The following is a 21059-nucleotide window of genomic DNA, read 5'->3' as shown; positions in this document are numbered from 1 at the left end:
GGCCGCAAAGTGCACGAGGGGCTGACACACTGTCACTTGACAGGGAAACTTAATGGAAGTCAGAGAATCCACAAAGTTATTATAATTCATGCTGAGTAGGTGCACAAATGTTTGGGGTTTAGCTGCGTGAAAACCAGTATCAGTAAAGGTCTACCCGGCTGAAGTGCCCTCGAGCAAGACCCTGCATCTTCTGCTGCTGCAGGGAAAGTAATGCCCTGAAAAACTGTTTTGTCAAGACGAAGTGCATTAGAGCGCGTAGAGGAAGGCGACGTGGGAGAGTGAAGCATGACTCAATGGTTTATGAAGTGCAATATATTGTATCGCTGGCAATAAGAATTCAAAACATCAAATGGAATAAACGTATTCTACAGTGGTGCGGAAATTCAATAAAGAAAAGGGAAGTTGAGGGCGTTGGTCTCAACAGTGACATCGCGGCCGTTTTATTAACCTGAGCTTGAATCTCTGCTCCAGTTCATCTGTGCAGATGTTTGGTTCGATGAATGGAATTCAGGTCATCATGTCTTTTCATAAAGCACCCCGATCTGAAATCCTCAGGTGATTATAAGTGTTTCACAACCCTTGCTTTTTGTACAAGTTCAACACACAAAAGCGCGCACACACACTCCGTCTGGTCGACGTTTATGACGGCATCGTCCATGCATCATAAACTTTGACTCTTTCCTCACGACCAACCTTGTAAAGGAAAACCCCCTCTGAGAAAACTTGCAGCGAGCTGCGCCACAAGCCGCTGGCCAAACACCCACCTTCGGCCAATTTGCCGTTCCGTCCGACTCAGCAAAGCGGAGCGGGTCAACAGGCACAACAGTGTGAGCCGTCGCCCGGGTGCAGAGCAGAACCCGTCCGTCCACACAGGCAGAGCCCAGACTGAGTTATGGGAGGAGAGGCAGCTCGGCGGGGCGCCAGGGCTCGCTTTATTGTTTATTTACACTCCTGTTAAACGACCTTTCTGATTCATAAGCCACTGCTAACGGCCTTTATGTGACCAAATATTTATGTAATTTAGACCTCTGGTCACCAGTGCGGAAACTCACAAACACACACGTATACACACACAGTGGTCTGTCTTTCACCCTACCCATAAGCTATTTTTCATTTTGTGCACGTGGCCCCAAAACACCTTAAACCAGACAAGTGAGATTAGCTATTGATGAATGACTACAACACACGTCTTATTGGTTGTGTGTGTGTGTGTGTGTGTGTGTGTGTGTGTGTGTGTGTGTGTGTGTGTGTGTGTCAGAGAGAGTGAAAGAAAAGAAATACAGAAAGGCAGAGAGAGTAGGAGCGTAGGGCAGGACTGACAGGTTCAAGGGGGCTTTCAACAACGATAAGCGGAATTAAATGCTGTAAAGTCATAAGAGGGATGGACAGTGAATGCATCAGGGGCCTCAATTGTGGGGTAAAGCCTCGGCCCTTCAAGGAGAGCAAAGAGAGAGAGAGGTGGAGGGGTGCAGGGAGAGAGCTGTTCGTGTTGGCGGCTGCGACTATCCGGGTTGTGCAGCTCTGAGTCAACCCACTGGACCTGTCTTCAGCAAGGAGGAGGATTCAGGTACAAGGGGCGGAGTTAGCGATCTGGGGGCACCCGGGGTAACGCAGGCATGAGGCCGCTGGTGTGCCTCATTTTTACTCTAAATTTGAGCTTGACCGTAAAAGAGATGACAACTATGAAGCAAAATCCTTTATGAGAGACACGTCTAAAGCCTAATGGTCACAAAGTTGTTGAATTGTTCCTACATCCTGAATACATGACTCTCACTGGCAGACAGCAGTTTTCTAAAATAAAACTAAAGTGGCACCTTCTAATTTCATAAATATGAGGCTTTTTTGAATAGCCATAAACAGCCATGAATATGCTGGTGTCTGAAATGGAAACAACAAAGCCGTGATTGAAAGTTATCTGCAGGTCAGCTAAACAAACGTCAAGTCTCTCCAGTGTGTAAACTGGTGTGGAATGTGGAGCGGCGTGGGTTAATCTTCTCCAGACCTGTCCGTTATAACCCTTTAGATCCTTTTATAATCCTTTAATTACCTCAGACCAGAACCCACCTCTTGGCCTTAATCACGACGCCTGGGGGTCAATCCACTTGGCACCAATCTTTCCTCCATCACTTCCCCTTCACTTCCTCTTCCTCTGTCATCATGAGGGCATAAAAATTAAAGCCGTGCTGGTTTTCACTTACAGTATCAGATAACTGGCCTTGTAAAGTCTGAAACACCAGTTCCTAATCCATAATGGTTACAAAGATCAAGTTGATCATTTTATTTTTTTACAATAGAAACAAGGGTATTTAAAGCAACCCCCCAAGATATAAAAAAATATATCACATTGAACCCACCCAGGAAGCATTCACACACAAGCAGGTAGTCATAGTATATAGTATACAATATACTATATATATAGTATATAGTATAACTCAACCAGACGTTCTGATTCTGTACAAGATAACTGAGGCACTTCCTACGTAAACAGCAGATTTCTCCCTTTCTCTAATGTTTGCTTTAATCAGCCCAGAGCTTCAGTGATTAGCATTCAAATGCTGCTTTGGGAATATGGAATTTATGCAGCCGCTGCACTGGAGATGGATCCACTACATTACGGTGAATAAATGAACCGACACTGTTATTGTGTGTCCAAAAGGATTTATTTAATCTCCTTGCTGTGCCAAAACCATTTGTGGCTTTAATTGAAAACACTCGCGTATCTTACACAACACAAACTGCTCCAGGTGAAACATCTCACGCTGTGCTACTGAAGGGAAAACTAAATGAATCAATTAAAAAATACCAACTGTTGCAAGGTGATACATTAAAAAAAAAAATATTTGTGTTATGCACATTAGAACTGTAGAACTGTTCCTGAAACCTTCCTGTTTTTAAACGACTGCAGATATTTTACTTAAAGGATTTCCAGTGTTTTGGAAATGAACTCCCCAAATGCCCTCGGTCAGAGAAAACTCCCCCAGGCGTACACGTTGTACTTAAACACAGCATTTACACCCAAAGCAGCTAATGCCAGACACCCAAACAAAAACCAAATCTAAACGTCTCAATCACACTGTTTGAGTTTGAACTCGTTGGCAGTCTTGTCATGCCTCCAATCTGAGGATTAAGGGGTCTGTTGGCATATAGGCTCTATACTCCTATAGTCCTCTATAGCCTCCTTCTTCACACCTCGTAAAGGCCAGTATGCTTAGAGCTAAATGCCCCCGTCATGAGCCTCCGCTCTGTTCTCCCATCGCTGCCCTTTTTTTCTCTTCGATAACTTAATGGACGCACCTGCCCACTGCATCAGTACTTTAGGCAAACGATACGTATTTCTCTAACGGTTGGTATTACCATGGCGATGACAGAGCTTCAAACTTGTGCAAATTAAATTCTCAAAGGACATAACGGTGAAGTTTTCACAAAACATACATTCGGTGGAAACATCTCTGCACAGATTTAAATTCAAGCAAAAACTAAATGATATGGAAACAGTGGCTTCTCTAAATTCAATACAATTGGTTGTAGCAAAAACGCTAAATTTGCTCTCACTCTCCTGTCCACCGTGAGTAAACGAAAGTTGCATTTAAATTCATGCTATTGTCGCACACATGTATTTCAGGCTGAAAGTACTTAATAGCCACACAACTGTGTGTCATAGCCTTCATTTGACCAACTGTTGGGTAGTTATTACGGGACCAGGTTCAATTCTTGCACAAACACGAACACACACGTCGATTGATTGTCAAGATGTCCATGCACCTGCATGAGCGCACCAGGAAAATGCACGGACACCGACACACAAACACACCGAGTCAACAAGGACCACTTCACCACATAGAGGAACCAACTGGAACCCAGTTTCTTCCAGAACAGCGTTAACCCCGTGACTTGCACAGACAAAAACCCTGGCCTCTTTAGAAACCACTCTACAGGATGTTAGTTTTGTGAAGTCTCCAGGCAAATCGCAAACAGGGGTCCTCCTTTGCCCTCCTTTTCATTCCACATTTTCACTTCACACAAACGGACAGCCGTCATTCAAAACACATCTCGTTCCAGTGGCCGACCCACAAAAGCCCGAGAAGCTTCCATTGAGGGAGGGAGGAGCGTTTTCACGTGTCTGAATCCGCGGTCAACCTTTGAGCGTCGGACTGTGAATGAGCCTTTTGGGGACGTTGAGGCTTTTGATGAATGTCGTTAAGAACATCTTGAGCAACAGCAGAGTCCAAAGGCCGGCTAAGGCCACCTCCATTCAGTCTTTAGAAGGATATATCTTTATTCTTCCCCTGGCTGCCTTGTTTCTAATTCACAAACCTCTCAGTCTTGCACCTCAGAAATGCCAATCGGAATCAAAGCAGCTCATCCGTAAATCTACAAAACACGCTTTGGCTTCGGGGTCTCAAACTGTGTCTTCAATGCACAGATGTCCTTTTGTGACCTCTCTCCCGTCAAAGGTAAACCTGAAAGATTACGGCGAGCTTTGGGCTGCAGTAAAAATGCACAAAGTGTGGCTTCTGTTAAGAAAATGGGCTCTGTAACACATCTGCTGCAACGTTTAAGGACCAGCGTCCCAGTCGTACCTCAGGACCTGGGCCACGAGAAGGCGAAGAGCATCTAAAGAAATGGGGGGATTTCACTCGGTTGATATTCCTGTTGTGTGCGGGAAAAGGCAGTCTTTCTTACCTGTGTTTACAGTCTAATACTAAACTAAGCAACCAGCTGCTGTTTGTAGCTTCATAAATCTGGTGTAAATCACATCTAACTCTGTACAAGAGAATAGAAGAAGTCTATTAAGTGCTTTGTGTTTCTTATTTAAATGTGCTTGCTGAGGAACAGTATAACAAATAGAATTGCATAGAAATAAATCTGGATGATTTGATTGACTAATTGCATATGGACTATATGAGACCAGACAGTTTATCACTGATTTGTACTCCAATGCTCTGGTCCCAGTCTTAACTTGGTCTCAAATTCCCTTTATCTGCTTTTGCTCAAAAAACTACATGTCATTCCTCGCAAGAGAGATTTATAGACAAACTCATCACCTCATAAATAGTCCTCATCGGCTCTCAAACCGCTCTTCTCAGGGCTGTTATTCACTTCCCTTTCCCCCAATCTGTCTTTCAATATTGCTTCTCTCTTTATTTCTCTCCCTCCATCAACTCTCCAACGTGTACATTAATCTGTGTCTCTTTCAGGTGGACAGCTCTGTCACATCCTGTCAGCGAGTCCATGCGAGTGTCCTTACTGTGCTGGCAGACAATGATCCCCACAATCACTTTGGGGAAAGGCAACACCGGCCTGGATCTCCTTTCATGGCTCTTTTTCTCTCAAAACCAAACCTCAAAATTTCAACACAGCTGAAAGATTTAAAATGTCTTCACCAATCGCCGTTGTTCAACAAAGGCCTTTCATTTGCTATCCAACAATAATTGTCAGGCCTGATTTATGTTTTGTAGAATTTGAGCTTCATTATAATAACAAAACCCACATGTTCATTGATTTTCTGACTTTGTCGCTTTCACTTTGTCACCTCTTTCGTGTCGTCCCTAATGCGCACAATTAATACGTGTTCCAGAGCGGCTTGCTTTGGTGCGGAGAGCGATGCAGGCAAAGCCCCTGCAGGCTGTAAACCGGACCAGATGACTTTAAGTAGAGAGTTATGGTCCACTTAGAGGGAGTAAAAGGTCAGCCCTGGGACACACACGAGCATTTAGGGAAAGTGTTACTACGGCGATGGCAGTTGTTTATCATGGATTTAGTCAATGGTTGAGTGGATTGTGTTCTGAGGGTATCGTGGCACCAGAGGCAGCTGGGTTTCATGGACGGGGTATTTCATCAGCAGCAGAGCAGCCTGTGCTTTTAATATATGTTTCGCATTGAAATGCAAAATCAAATGTACGTCCTTTTGAAGTATGTAGCTCTGAAAGCTGAGCTGCTGCAGATGTTTTTTCTGTCCTTCTTAGTTATACATTTAGAATAAGTGAGTTATTTCACAAGGACGACTCAAATATATGGTTTTAAGTCCCACATTTGAAGGATAATGTGTGTATAGGATATGGATGTATACACCGGGTAAGTAAGTATTTAGTTAGTAATTTGACTGACTAAGTGGATGATTTATTCAAGTTTGCATCCTTATTCTGTCCTGGTTTGATTCAATGTGACACTGCACATTTTATGATTCATTAATGGATGCTTTTGGTTTGACACAGTGGGTGTTTCTCATAGTCTGACAATCTTTCAACATCCAAACTTCCAGGATGCTTCCTCATTGCCAAGAAGCCCCTTCAACCAAATTCTACCGAGGACTGAATCCTTCGTTTACCAAATTTCCAAGGATGCATCTATGTATCCTTCCTCTTACAAAACACCCACGGTCCTATTCAAACAACCTATTTCCTGTCCCCCAATTTGGAAATATGTTCAAATAAATAAAGCCAAAGCAAAAGTTCTGTCAGGAAGACAAGCTGGGCCTTCCTGTCCACTCATCAGCCTCGCTCCATCCGCTGATCGGGGTCGATCACACGATGGATGGATGTCAATCTTTAGACTGTTCTCCTCTCTGCTGCTGCCAGCAGTCAGATCAGCCGCGACCCTCCGTTCCCACAGACACCTCCAGTTCACAGTACCGCCAACACTAGTGTCTGGACACCAGGGGGAATACGTCTGACCTCAGCATCCCTACCAGCTGGATGATCCTCGCTGCGGCTTTGTTTATGACTAATGTATATTGATGCAAGTGCAACAAATTATTGTTAAATTCTCATGAATTCTCACCCGATTTAACTTAATTAATGTTTCACCTCAAAGGTTTTTCACATCTGTTTATGATCAAATTTGCCAAGTCTGCCATACTTGCTTTTTAGTGTTAACTTGTGTATCAAGACTTGAACCAAACCAGAGACAGTGACTGTTAGAAGTGGAACGACTAGGTTAAACAAGACCAGCAGGAGGATGACACACAACGTATTTTATGCTTATTTATGAAATAAATCAGGTCATTGTGTCGTATGTGTGCACAATTAAAAAAGGCACAAGCTTGTTGCATAAATAAATGTTGGGACAGAAACCACTGAATCTCTCCACCTCCAGGACCGATCCGCCCTCTGTTTCTCGGGGAGATTGAATACAATTTGAAATAATTAGTCCCTCAGAGGAGTCCAGTACTTATTTGTACAGCTGTGCAGAGGATAAGGAATGAACGAGTGAAACAAGTTCATTAAAACATTCAATTGCATGCAGCTTAACTAAAAGCCCAGAACATCGACGTCTGCTTTGAGGAGAATTAACTTGTTTTTCAATGAAGTGACTTCCTATTTCAGCACCAGCCGGCTATCGTTTAATTATTTCAGGCCTCACACGGAGTAAGTGTAGAAACTGTCCCACTTCCACCAATAGATCCTGAGTTATGTTGCAGCATAAACGCTTGTTATAATAACACATTAACCCTTATTGAGAGAGTAAGAAAGAAGTGCAGAAAAGTGCATCTTTCACTTTGACAGCAAATGATCTGTGGTCGGAAAGTTTTAGATTGAGCTGTTTTCCATTACAGTTTCTTTTTGGACTTCCTGTGGAATCATTTTTCAAGAGAAGTGTCTCATTTTCAAACCCTACAAAACTCAAACTGTCCAGTTTGGGTGTAGTTGTGGCTTCATGCACCTGTGTGGTAGTGGCTGAATCAAGTGATCTACTCCATGAAGCTGACACATGAAATATGATTATAAATATGATAAATGCAGCTGAGACTAAATGCAAGTCTGTGGAGGAGAAGTTTGATCATGACTGAACTAATCTGCAACAAAAGATTTGGGAAATATAAATGTATATAATTACAAAATAGTCAAGATTTAAACATCCAAAATGATAATTTTGTAAATCAAAATAAAATTTCAGTATATCAATTAAATACATACAGCAAACCTAGAGGATTAAAAAAATGTTTTAAATATATACACACAGTTCAGTAAAGGAGAATAATTCTAGCTCCAGATGAATAACCATGAATAAATGCAGACACAAACTCTCCTCCACCCGATTCCAAGACCCATCCATCAAAAATACTGAAGGCGACATTACATATAAGAGGGATGCATGTTAGTTGAGCCATAACTGTTGAGCCATCTGTCAGGTAAACTATAACCGGGCACCGCCATGTAAACCCGTGTCACTGACCCCCAGCCGCTGGTTTTATGGACCTGACCACGTTTAGCGATCTCGTCTAAAACTGTCACCTCCAATTTGTGGCTGTGCATGTAAGAAAATAGTGAAGCATGTTTGCTTTGATGGACATTATTAGCAAGGAAAGGTCAGCCGCTGTAAATCTTGACCACCAAAAGACGTAAAATAGAGAAAGTCAAGAGAGTCAAGAAAGACCATGTTGCCATGTGGTCAGGAAAGGATTTTTTATGTGTTTAGAAAAGCTGACTGAAACCGAGCGAGAAAGACAGAGACAAAGAACCAAAGAGGGAGAAATTCTCTGAGGGAAAATTACTGTTTGTCTTTCATGGAGAAAACTTCACGGGAGTACAGCAACATACCCCGTCTTTACTCTTTCCATTGGAGCTTCACTTGACATGAGTCTTTCATTTAAAATGAGGCTGCGTATTTTTCCAGCTGTTTCTAGTACAGAAAACGAGACATTGTTTAGATGCCGTGTGACGATCTCAATACTAATGTTTGGAGCTTCTGAATCGTTCTCATCACCAAGTCAACCATCTGATAAAACACATCCTCAACCGTTAAATTTAACCTCTGGGAAAAGCCATTCTTTGCCTTTATTCCGTCTTTGTCTATTATACTTAGTTGGAATTCGGACAGAAAAATATACACATAGAAATAAACTCAGTATTTTGCAACAGAGGAATGTTCGCTGTTTTGGGAAACAGGTTATTTCGCTTTCTTTCCAAATGGGAATATTGACTCTGGTGTCTGTACGATATGAAGCTACAGTTTATGGTTAGCTTAGCTTAGCTTAGCATGAAGACAGGACCGTGGGAAACAACTAGGTTGACTGTTTGAAGGTAACAAAAATCAGCATGCCACCACCTATAAAGCTAACATAATCATAGCGTATTACTTTAAACATATTTGCCAGATAGAAATATGTTTGAAATTTTTATGTTAATCGCATGTTCGCTTTTCGAGCGAAATGTAATTTAGACGATTTTGTAGCAGAAAGTGTTGGAATAGGACTGTGAATAAACATATTTACAAAATATCATAAAAAAAGATGTCATTGGAATAAAATCCGGACCCTAACAACAGAACCTCATAAACTTCAGATAATAATCGGTTTACACAACGCGAGTGTTGACAGTTTGCAATGAAACAGAAAAACAGAAAAGCTGAGGTCGTCACATCACATATAAGTTAGACAACATGAATGAATGAATGGGGACTGGTGGAAAAAGTGTGGGGAGTTTACTGGGGTCTCTTCTAATCCTCTGTACCAGGAACAGTGAACCGGGGGTTTGGGGTTTAAGACGTGAGATGAGTTAGGGAGCTTCCGAACCGCAGCAGAGCTTTTATTGGTCGCCGTAAACCTCTGATGGTTTTGAGGCCATTTAAGAGCGTCCGGGAATGCTCCGAGCCGAGGCTAAAGCCAGGTAGGTAAAAGGACACCGTCAGGGCCGACAGCTTTACGAGACCCCCGCCCCTTCTTAAAACAGACGGGCTTTTAGCCGTCTCAGAGGACGGAGAGGATGCTTTTCCTGTTGACAGGGGAATTCCAGGCATCGGTGAACCAGAACAAGTGGGGATCAACGCTCCTCTGGTGTCAGCCCAATGAGCTGCAGGAGAAGTGGCGAGCCGTGGGTCTCCGGATGGACTCGGGAGGACAGAGGGGGGGAGACGCTCCGTGTGTTTACGTCCTCACACGGCTGCACGACACCGTCGGCTTGTCAGCAAGGTTAATTAAGAAGAAGCCCAGACAGATTCACATGGCTTGTTATGCCACAAAATTATTTGCTTCCTTTTTTTTGTAAACCAAAATCCCGGGTTTCACTGAAAAAAGTCTTTTGTTATTATGTTTTTGCTTTTAATGTACAATATTGGGCACATTCACCCACCCTGTGCTTTCATTCCCTGGCCATCGTCCCCGTCGCCTCTCAGCGCCCAGATGTTGCACTTGGACGAACATTAAGCACCTTTGTTTACCACAAATGAAAGGAGGAAATAGTGTATAAATAAATAGTGTCAAAGTGGTGCTAATGGATCTGTTATCTAGATGATCCAAGTGTGATACGTGTGTAGGCCACCGACCGTGGTGAATGATTTTAAAACCTTTAACTCGGGAGTCGTTCAGCTGGCGAATCCACGCAGCGCTCATTTATCAATCTCTCACTCAGTCACCTCAAACACAGGGGCCACGCTTTGGTCCCGAAGAGAAAAACGCAGAAGCAACTGAACTTCACAAAAAAATCCTGCATTTGAATAAGCTTTTAAGTGAGCCGGCTTCCCACTCTGTGAATGATTATTTGATGGAAGTGTGAAACACACAACTTACATCAATAAAATGATTCACTTCCCCTTGCTGCTGCTGCAGGGCGGAGGACGTGTTGCTTTGTTTCTCGCTCAGTAGAGGAAACTTGATACACAGAATAAAACAAGCACTGCGGCCCCAATGTCCTCTGTTACTCAGAAAGAGCACTTACAGCCATCCTGTTCATGGGCAGGAATCAGTGCAGAGTCCGAGAAATGCTAAAAAAAATAAAAGATGGGAGGACTTTTGGATTGGACTGTTTCCACGTTGAAGCTTATTTAGCCTTCAGGCTTCGGAAGTGTTAAAGACCGGCTGAATGAAGACGTTATTAAAGATGATCCCAGAAAGAAGGGAGAAAGTTCCTTTTTTATGTTGAGAAAGTTACGCTGAACTTCTTCACATGAGGTGATGAGTGATGGCTGGTGACCCGGGAGGGTGACGTGTGTGTCAGGCACGTCGGCAAATGAGTGTGTTAACATGTGTGTTTGCACATGCAGCCACATGTTTAGGTTCGGGGAGGAACGGAGAAGATAATGTGATAACAGTTTTCTGAAAACGAAGACAGGCAACTATAAACTGCTGGTAACTGGTAACTGATGTTGGAAAAAATACCCTAAATACGTTAATTATAGTATGAACATATCCTTTGAGTCTAAAATAACCGCCCATTTAAGTAGTTACATACTGACATACTCAGGTGTCTTAAAACTATCTCAAGTCAATTTCTTAAACAATGTGAAAATGTTCTGCAAGAATCCAGTGTTTTCTTGCTTTCTTTCCAAAAATGTCAGATTTGAAACATCTGGCATCACAATCCCTGATACCAAAATCCTTATTTAACACAGCATGGCTTTCCTAAATGACATGTGTAGCATTACGTCTGACGGTGAACATTTTGATAGCGTCAGAAGCCTTTAAATTTCCCACATGATCGTTGAGTTACAAAACATACAGGGGAAACACCATGTATGGGCTTCCCGATACCTCATTTCCTTTTACCTCTGACCTCTGACCCCCACCGTGTGGTCATCACAACTATCAACTAACTGAGCTTTTAACCCCACGGGGGTACTAACAGCAGTGTTATTAACAGTTCCCAAGAGGTCAGAGGTCAAGTTTAGCCCTCTTAATGGAAAGCCCTTCTGCAAGCTGCTAATTACCACCCTGTATGTGTGAGCCAATCACAAAGTCTGCTTTACACCCACTGGAACTCGAAATGAATCGAAGAGGGTTTAGGAGCAGCGAGCGGGGCGAAGCGGCTCTTGGCGGTGATGTAACGACTGAAGTTGCTGTCGCAATGGAGAGGAGAGGCGCTCATGAGAATGTGTAGGATGTACGAGTGAGTTATTGTTGTAATAAAGACAACCAGAAAAAGCACTTAAAAGTGCATATTTGGTTTAATAGCTCATTCAAAGCTGAAAGATAAACCTGCGTGTCTTTATCCTTTGCATTTAGTATTTACTTTAATATTGCACCAAGGATTTACGCTTAAGCTTCTTATACAGAGCAATAAACATCTTATTGGGACAATATTAAGTCTTTGTGGAAACTCCGCGGGGGTCTTCCTCAAAACAAGAACGGGCCAAAATGTGTTCAGCTCCAGCCTAAAGCACGGGATTAAGTTTCAATATATAAGGGAGTATCAGCCAAATACCTGACACACTCCTGCATTTGAATATGTATATGTGTGTTTTATAATATTATATAGCAACTGGCTTCAAACAATTGTTCTCTGTGGAAAACAGATAAGAATACTTTCATTTCTACGTTGATCAAGACGCCTGCCAAAAAACGATTTAATACAAGTCCGGGCCAACTTCTTCCTCTCAAGCTACAAACTGCAATGTGCACTGAACTGAATGTTCAACATCGCAGAGGAGCATGCCCCATCCTACCGGGGCCTAGGAGACATTTCATACAGAGGGAAGTGGATTCTTGGACACGAGCAACACAGTGAGAGATTTGACCGTGATGGATTTCCTCAGCTCTGCACACGTCCGATGGCTGTTAGAGCACTCTGTCAGGTGCTGAGTGGATAAAGAATGAAATCCAGCTACGTTGGATTCATCCGGAGACGTGAACAGTTGGATGGAGCGCGTCCATGCGGCGGTGAACGATCCATCACCTGAAGGAAATCAAACAACGCTGACCTCAATCTGAACGCCAGCCGGTCTCCAACGCCACTGTCTGCCATGTGTGTTTGCATCTGTGAGGTGGTGGTTTAGTTTGAAAAGGACGTGCAGCATTTACTGAGCACCTATTCACGCGTACATGTGTGTGTGTGTGTGTCCTTATTACACACAGTATGTCATATGGAAGTGATTTAGCCGCAGGAATCTGTTTCACTTTAGAAGAACAATACCGTTTAGGATGATTTATAGCCTACGATGGCTGTCAGATAGCGTTTCTTGGATCTTTTTTAGTCCAGGTGTCCTGGACGGAAAACAAATGTACAGAGATTTGTAATAGATTCACATGAATGAGGTGGGACGGCTGCTAACTGAGAATGCTGCCGCCATCTTCAGCTCATTTATGCTTTTATCCGCCGGTGTTTTCAAGAAGCTGAAAAACCTTGAGACTCATTTAGATCAAAAACAATTGGCTACTGACCGAAGCCGAAGTCTTACATAGCAATCATAAAATAGCAGGTGCTCGTACATAGTCTCTCTTTGATACAGAGAAGCAACTCTCTACAGACGATCCGTGGGACAGATCTACTTCCACCAACACAAGATTGGTGTCTGTGAGCTTTTAGGTGGAGCAGTGACTGTAAAGCAAACCATGCAGGGCGTTAACACACACTCCACCGCTCAGATCTGTCTATTTATTCTAGGCGGACGTGGCGCTCCACCTCTTTGGGTTGTTGTCTGTTCTGTCTGATTTATGGTTCAGATCTGATCTTGTCTGCCACTGACTCACTGTCCGCCGTCGTGGTGAAGCACGTTTTGAAAAGTCAAGCACTTTGAATAAACCCATGAGTCATGAATTAAGGAAGCTTATTGAGAGAGAAGCCAAAGCGGCACAGAAAAGACACCAAAAGACACCGCTGTGAACAACCAGGCGCACGCAAATGTCAATGCGGTGGGAAATTAAGTTGAAGAAATATTAAAATGATCAGACTGAGGAAAAACTGCCATGTTATCTTGATAACTCATCTTGTTTCCTTTTCAAAATTATTTTGAGGCCAAGCCGTCGGGATAGAAAATATGCACGTTTTGGTTTTGCAATAATTAACCAACAAAAAAAAGAAGTCCGACGGGGGATTTCTGGGGACAGGAATTGTTGATAGCCAGCTGCTGAGTATTTGGGCGGTAATCAAGAGGACACACTGCAGAGAGGGAACCCGCTCCAGACAGTCATTTATCAAAAGGGCAGAGACATCATGACACCGTACTCCGCAGTCGAGGAGGTCTCTGGGTAGCGTTGCTCTCGCAGGAGGACAAGGATTTGAAAGGAGCAACAAACAAAAAACCGAGCAGCCTCCAGAACACAAAAGCGGTTGTGGCACATTGTGTTGAATGTACATTGCGTACTGAATAAGAACGACGTTTAAACCAACGGCCCTCCGAAGCAGCGTCCGCTAGGCCCTCGTTCAGAACTCACACATGTTTATCAAGTCAATCAAATGTATGTACTTCTGGACCATTGTGATTTAACTAATGTTTTTTATCTTATCTTTTATCTCACTGCAGTCACGCGGGGTATTCAGGGTGTGTTTGAATTAATGAGGGCTTCCGGTGGGGATTTAAGTGAACGTGTTAATTTTAGTGTGTTTGTGTTTGAGCGTGATTGGATGTGTGTGTGTCTGTGTGTGTGTGTTGAAGGTTTTGTGTGGCCTGTTTTCAGTGGAATGAGGTAGGCAGGACAAACACTGGGGCGCGTTTATTTAGTATATTTAACACTGCACGAAATCTAACCGTGGCAATAAGAGAAGCCCGGTGGCTTATTTCAAAGTCTGAATATATTGCTCCCTCTTGGCTTGCCATTATTTTGATAATGTGGAATTCTAGGACGGAAACTGAAAAAAGATGTATAAGAGTGTGTCACTGCAACGTCAATTAAGACAATAAGAGAGATAGTGAGTTGTGCAAAAGTTCCTCATATCTAAATCACCACCATGTCGCCTTCACGGGCATTTAAAGGCCAACAAATCCCCCGTGGCTGCTCCTTCCATCAATGCATCCATTGTCTGTCTGCCTTAGTATGGCTGTTCTGCCCTGCTAAAGATCTACAGGCCGTCACTGATGGAACCAACCTGCCCTCACACACCCTCATGCACCCTCACACACCCTCACACACCCTCACACACCCTCATGCACCCTCACACACCCTCACACACCCTCAGGCCGCCGTACATCGGACCTGCATCTCTCTACTAGCTGTGTCCGATTGTGTTTGTATGTTTGGGCAGAAGCCGACCGCACCCTTCAGCGCCCGTAGAGATGCACCAGGTTTTCATGTAACTCCCATGTAAAACAATCTGCGTCATAATTAGACACTTGTAAAAAGAAACATAGGTTTGGTATTAAGACACTAACAAACACAGGACTCTCACCAAGGGGAGTCACCTGATGTCCCTCACGAAAATAAAAGGCTACGTCAGTGGATCATGATGTTAGGTCCGCAGCTCAAAGGAAGAGAATGTGCGATCTGGCGAAGACTCCCAATGCTCGCTCCTCTTTCCAGGAGTCTCTTATTAACAGTACTTTAGGAGCAGCTGGAGTCAGATGCCGGCTGGCGGCATCACGGTTCTGCGCCTCATGGCTTCATAAGCGGGACAAACTTATAAGAGAGGACTGCTCCCAATGTAGATATGAATTACTCCAAGCCTACAAAAACACAGCAATTCAGGTGATATGCACCAATGAAAACATAGAAATCAATCCTGTACTCTGAGTCTACTCGCCCTTAAAATACATAACACACATGTATTGGCTTCCACCCAGCTGTGTTTCACATGTTAAAATGTTTTACAATGTTAGACTTTCTCCATTCGGACTTTGCAAAAAGACGCAGAGGGCTTCTTGCCGCGAGGCAAAATAAATGCATTAGTGACAAGATCACATTGGTGAAAACAAATAAATGACCAAGCAGAGACTTTCTGATAAAAATGAAGAGAATTAATGGATACAATAAACATTTAACGTAGCTACAATACATTTGTATACCCACCCTGCGAGCGTTAGAAGTTGAATGTTATATAAATAGCATTTTTGCAATAGATATTACTTTTGATTAACAGCCACATCATAATCTGTTTGAATAAACGTCTTTGGAACATGACGGATGGGATGATGATGGATTACTGCCTCCAGAACCAGCTGTCTGTTTAGGTGTTTCCAACATCTCAAAGACTAACTCCAGACCGCCACTGGGCTGCCTTTGAATTGAACGCGAGTATTTATTCAGAGGCTAAAACATATCTCGTGGTTTCATCTGCGTAACTTCATCTTTATGTCCTGCTTTTATCAAAGCTCTGGCTTCACTGACTGTTTTCTCTGAGGAGCCGCAGATCACAATTACACCTCTCCGTTAATCACTGCTGCTCAATTTATTAGCAGCGCCACAAGGTTTATGTGTGCTTTAAAGTGCCAACTGTGCAGGGAGCTCAGCTGGTTTCCATTTTTATGTCATCTTGGTTTTCTGTTTAAACACAAACGTCTGCAAAACAGGACAAAATCAATACCGCATGACCAAATACCATGACAGTTAATGATGGCTTTGCTCCAATGACGAATGCAAGATGTTAAAGGCCTCATGGGAACTGCGATATTGCACTTCAAGAAGGCTTCAAGATGTTCTACACTTCTTATTATTAATGTGATTGTTTGTTTGAGACATGTTTCTGCAGCATCACACCCAGTGGATTTGTACTTTGCAGAGAGAACTCGCTGCAGCCATCTGTCCTTCTGATGACGTTCCCTATTACAGTGCTAAGTGAGTAATTAACGAGCCTTCATTCTTTCTATTTCTGTATTAGGTGTGGAGCTAGAAAGGGGCGTTCTGAGTATCAGATTGAGCTCTAATTGAGTAGAAATAATAATAATTATTATTAGGCCGAGGGGGAGGGGAGATAACGCTAACGCAGCCCCCAAGCTGATCACGGCTTTTAGCACGACGCTGGAAAAATGTTATGGGTAACAATTTAGCACTAGTGAAGTGTTTTCTGTCGTTGTAAGAGTCCTAGTTTACCCGGTGCGAGAACGCATCTGAAAGATGTGGTGGGAGTGAGGCCCTTAAAGGCAGAGGGTCACTTCTGCTTAGTGTTGGACCAAACGTGCATGTGTAGGCTTCATTGTGTTCAGGGGAGGTGGGGATCCATGCGATTGCTCACTTGTCCAGAATGAATCATGTTCCGTCATCCTTTCCTTCTATCTGGAGCCATTTGTACATGGCTGAGAGACATTTAATAAAGCTGTTCTCGTATCCTTTCACAGTCTATATGCTGACACGTGGATTCATGACTGATCCTGGTTTCAAATATGACGTTCGGCCAGTCCAGCAATGAACTTGGAGGAAGGAATTTAGCCTTCACAACCCTACGTTTGACCCTTCGCTTTTGAAAACAAACCCTCTGAGTGGAGTTAGTCATCATTTGGTCACTTGTTGTGTCTGTGAAATGTGAAAAAAGATGGAGGGACCAAACCGCCGCAACCAGGGCTGCAAATTTATGATTACACAGACTACAAATAAATCTGTTTAATGTGCATTTACCAGGTTCACTGTACACTGAGAGATTCTCCCACTTGAACACATACAGTCATAAAGCATTTGTGTAGCAACACAGAAGCTTTCTGTTTAACATCTTAGAGGAACCGGGCTTCAGTGTTTGACCTCCACCAGCCTGCTGCAACCGTGTCTGTGCACACACACCTTTCACTGGACATCTGTGTGCAGGATGATCATGTGGCTGTGTGTCAGGTAGCACTAATTACTCAGCTTATAAATGTTTTGAAGGAGGAACTCACACACTTATATACAGTATATAGAAATTGATGTATCCGGTTACCCCCGAGTCACAAGTTATGGTGTGAATTGGAGCTTCGAGGTGGAAAGAAGCAAAGTACACTTACTTTAAGTTACTGCGGTTATGAAACTGTGTCATATCAATACCAATGCTTCTACACGACCATCATAAGTAAACAAGACCGTCAGCAAGTAGGTGTTCTATATTAATGTTTATTTATCAGGTTGAATTCAATGCAAAATCACATAAAATGAAGCAGTTGTACCACGAACTTCTGACGCTTAGTCTACTACTCCACTACTATTTAAAATATATCTAAAATGAAAAAAAATGTAAAGCAAACATGTATCCGTTGCAGTAGTTCTTCATCAGTGACTGTGATCACAGGAAGGATCAGTGTGACAGCACTGACTGTAGAAGTGGGAAAAGGCTTATCTTAGCGTACGTGTTCACAGCAGTAAAACACGTGTGTTCCTGGGACCGCTGTCACCAACAAAGCTCCCGTCACCGCGTTAAAGGCCCGTGACGATGCAATGAGGAATGTTAACACAGTCAATGATCTTCTACGGATGTGACAGTACAAAGTGTTTTTTCAGAAAACGATCCATAAATCAAAAAGAGACGATGTTCACTAATAACAATCACCTGACTAAAAATAAGGTTTCAGCTCGCCTGCTGATTCAAGTCCAGACATTTATTAACAAAGGAGTGGAAGGAAAATAACTTCTTGTGTCAAAAAGCAGTCAGTCACTATTTAGTGCAACAGTTTACTGTCTATGACGACCACAAACCTTTTTAATTCCTCTGTTGCATCAACTGCGATTGTAATAGTCTTTTTTGAGCCTTTAGGCCGGACAAGGAAGGAAGGAATCCACGATGCTTCCTTCTCACTGAAGACGCTCTGCCAGCGTGTGTCGTCTATGTTTCTGTCTCAGTTCTGTAGAATCTACCATTCACTTCCATCTTTGACAGTAACTAGAGACAGAAAATCCTGAGTTAGTAAACTTGTTGGAGCCTGAATGGAGCTTAGGTGGGTCAAGTGGCATTGACCTCTGCTAAGTGTTAAAACTTGACGGATACGTCAATCTGTGTAAACAGTGTATTGACTCTGATGTAGTTTGAATTTGAGAAACCAGGATTTTGCCGCCGTTAAAGGAGCTGCATCGACTGGGAGTGGAATCTAATTTCAGCCGTTTCCACCACATTTATATGTGCATGCTGCTCCTTTTTAATTCAATTACACCTTCTCCTTGGTTTCCAAAGGCTTGAACTCACCAAATAAAAGAAATAAACCGATTGTGCTGCAACACTGAATCACAGCTTGATTACTGTCATAGACCAACATTTCAGACTCTGTAGATCTTGAAAGGTTAAGAGTGAAATTACACTCAATGTTAGACCCAACAATGGTGGTGAGAACCACAGTCTAGCCACAATATCACACACTCATCCATCACAGTGAGATAAGACGTATATGTAATGGACTACTAATGCATAGTCCTGAACATAGTACAGACTGAAAGGCTTTAAATTCATAATCGGCGATGGAAAAGTACACAAATTATTTAAGCACCAGGATAAAACGGATTGCCATTTCCAGTTGCTCTTTAGTCTCTCTTAACACTACTTGTTATGCCGCATGCACATTTAACAAATGTAAATACACTAATGTGTCTTGTAAAAGGCCACAACTGGAATAATTTAATTTGTGTCACTAACAAACAGCTTCCTAAAGTCTTATAATATTTGTCTCAATGAATGGGGCAGATTTAACTTGACATTTTCTTTCGTTCACATTAAACAGGTTGCTGAAAGGTCATCAAGGAAATTCAGCTAACAACATATTACCTCACAAAGTGCACCACCCATTTATCTTTCTTCAGCTTCACGGCGAACGGCTCGTTAATCTAGATACAATCTACACCAGTGCTGTTTGGACGGCTGCTTCATCGAGTGACAGCCGCCATTGTACATTCTCCAGTGCTGCTTTTCCACAAGGGCCCTATCTCCTCTGGTAGCGTTCAACAACAGACAAGCAGGTTTGACTTGATGGGTTGCACATAGTAGCCCTGTTATCACGTCCACAGGTTCATACATGTTACGATGTTTGCGGTACGTAGAAGATCAAGAGGCAATGCTGCCCTTAAATATGCTTCTGTCAAATGTAACAAATGGGTCCGGGAATAATTCAGGGAAGAAGGAAAGTAACAAGATTGTACGTTCTGGAGGCTTTGAGATGGGAGACCTTTGTCACACATGTTTCTACGATTCATGTCTTCCTTCTAAATTGAGCCCAGCCGATGGTCAAACATGTCTCTCTGCTCCTCTTTGGCCTCAGTTCCCATCACTCCACTTCAGGCTTCCTCTGGCCAACGGCAGCTGCAGGAGAGGAGTATGTTTTTGAAGAAGCTGTTTAACTACGACTCCCCTGTCTGCTTTGTCACACTTACCAAGATAAATAGATGTCTGATGGACTTTGTTCAGATAACGTAATTGACTCTTTGGAGACGCTGAGGGATCTACACACATAATACATGCACATCTTTAACATTGCACTGTGATGTTGTTCTCATTGAAAGGACATTTTGTTTGGATCTCACACCTTCTGTGTGTGTGTGTGTGTGTGTGTGTGTGCTGCACGGGGACTCTGCAAAGGACCAAATACTTTATATGTCTGGATACATTCATTAAGCCGTCACGACTTTTGGTTCAACACCTTGCAAGTGTTTTGGCAACGTTAATAAGACTTTTATACATTTTATACTTTAATACATAATCAAAACTATCAGATTAGCACTCTTTGGTCTTGCATTTTGATTTTAGGTGAATTCTTACACAGATCATCAGATCCTCTCCTTCAGCCTCCGTCTGTTCAAATGACAGGATATTTATATTGAAAAGTGTTTTTTGAGGCTAAAGTGAAGCGATGTTGGAATCCTTTTGTTCCCATTGTGTAGTAAAGAGGCAGAGGGAGAGAGGGATGTGGTCTGAGTTCATGGGAACTTTTCTGTTTTTGTTCATGTTGTATGTGCCCGAGTAAGAGCGATTGGCATTATGGGATGGGGGATGTCATCTTTACACTAAATGTATTGAACTAAAGTCCGACCTTCTGGTAGTTTACAGTCAAGCATCATTCACACAGCATCCACCACATCCGTCATTGGGGACATTTTGTGGAGAGCTGCTACTCAAAACTCTTTCACTGGAACTTTTCTCCCTTTCTTTATTAACTGTGTCATTTTATCAACAAAACAACGTGAAATTAGAAACTTGTTTTTTGACGTGTGCTGAATATGAACCAAATGGTCAAGAGGTTTTGGGGGGGAACTAAATTATAATACATTTTCCGTAAAACAGTTGGCAATAACTTATTTGAAATTATTTAAAAAAAAGAGAAAATATATTGAATGACCTATAATCAACGCACTGACTCACATTATTGATTGACCTGCATACTTTAAAAACAGCTGGACAACAGCCCAGACAGACTTGATGTCCTTTTGGAGTTCAGCTTGCTTGCATGTTTATTCTGCAGAAGTACACAGCTGTGTAATTTCCAACATGAACCTTTTGCGATTTCTACAGTTCCAACCTTATCTCAGTGAAGAT

The sequence above is a fragment of the Gasterosteus aculeatus genome, chromosome 9 (genome assembly GCF_964276395.1).
Source record: "Gasterosteus aculeatus chromosome 9, fGasAcu3.hap1.1, whole genome shotgun sequence".
NCBI lineage: Eukaryota > Metazoa > Chordata > Actinopteri > Perciformes > Gasterosteidae > Gasterosteus > Gasterosteus aculeatus.
Note: the sequence above shows the minus strand (reverse complement) of the source record.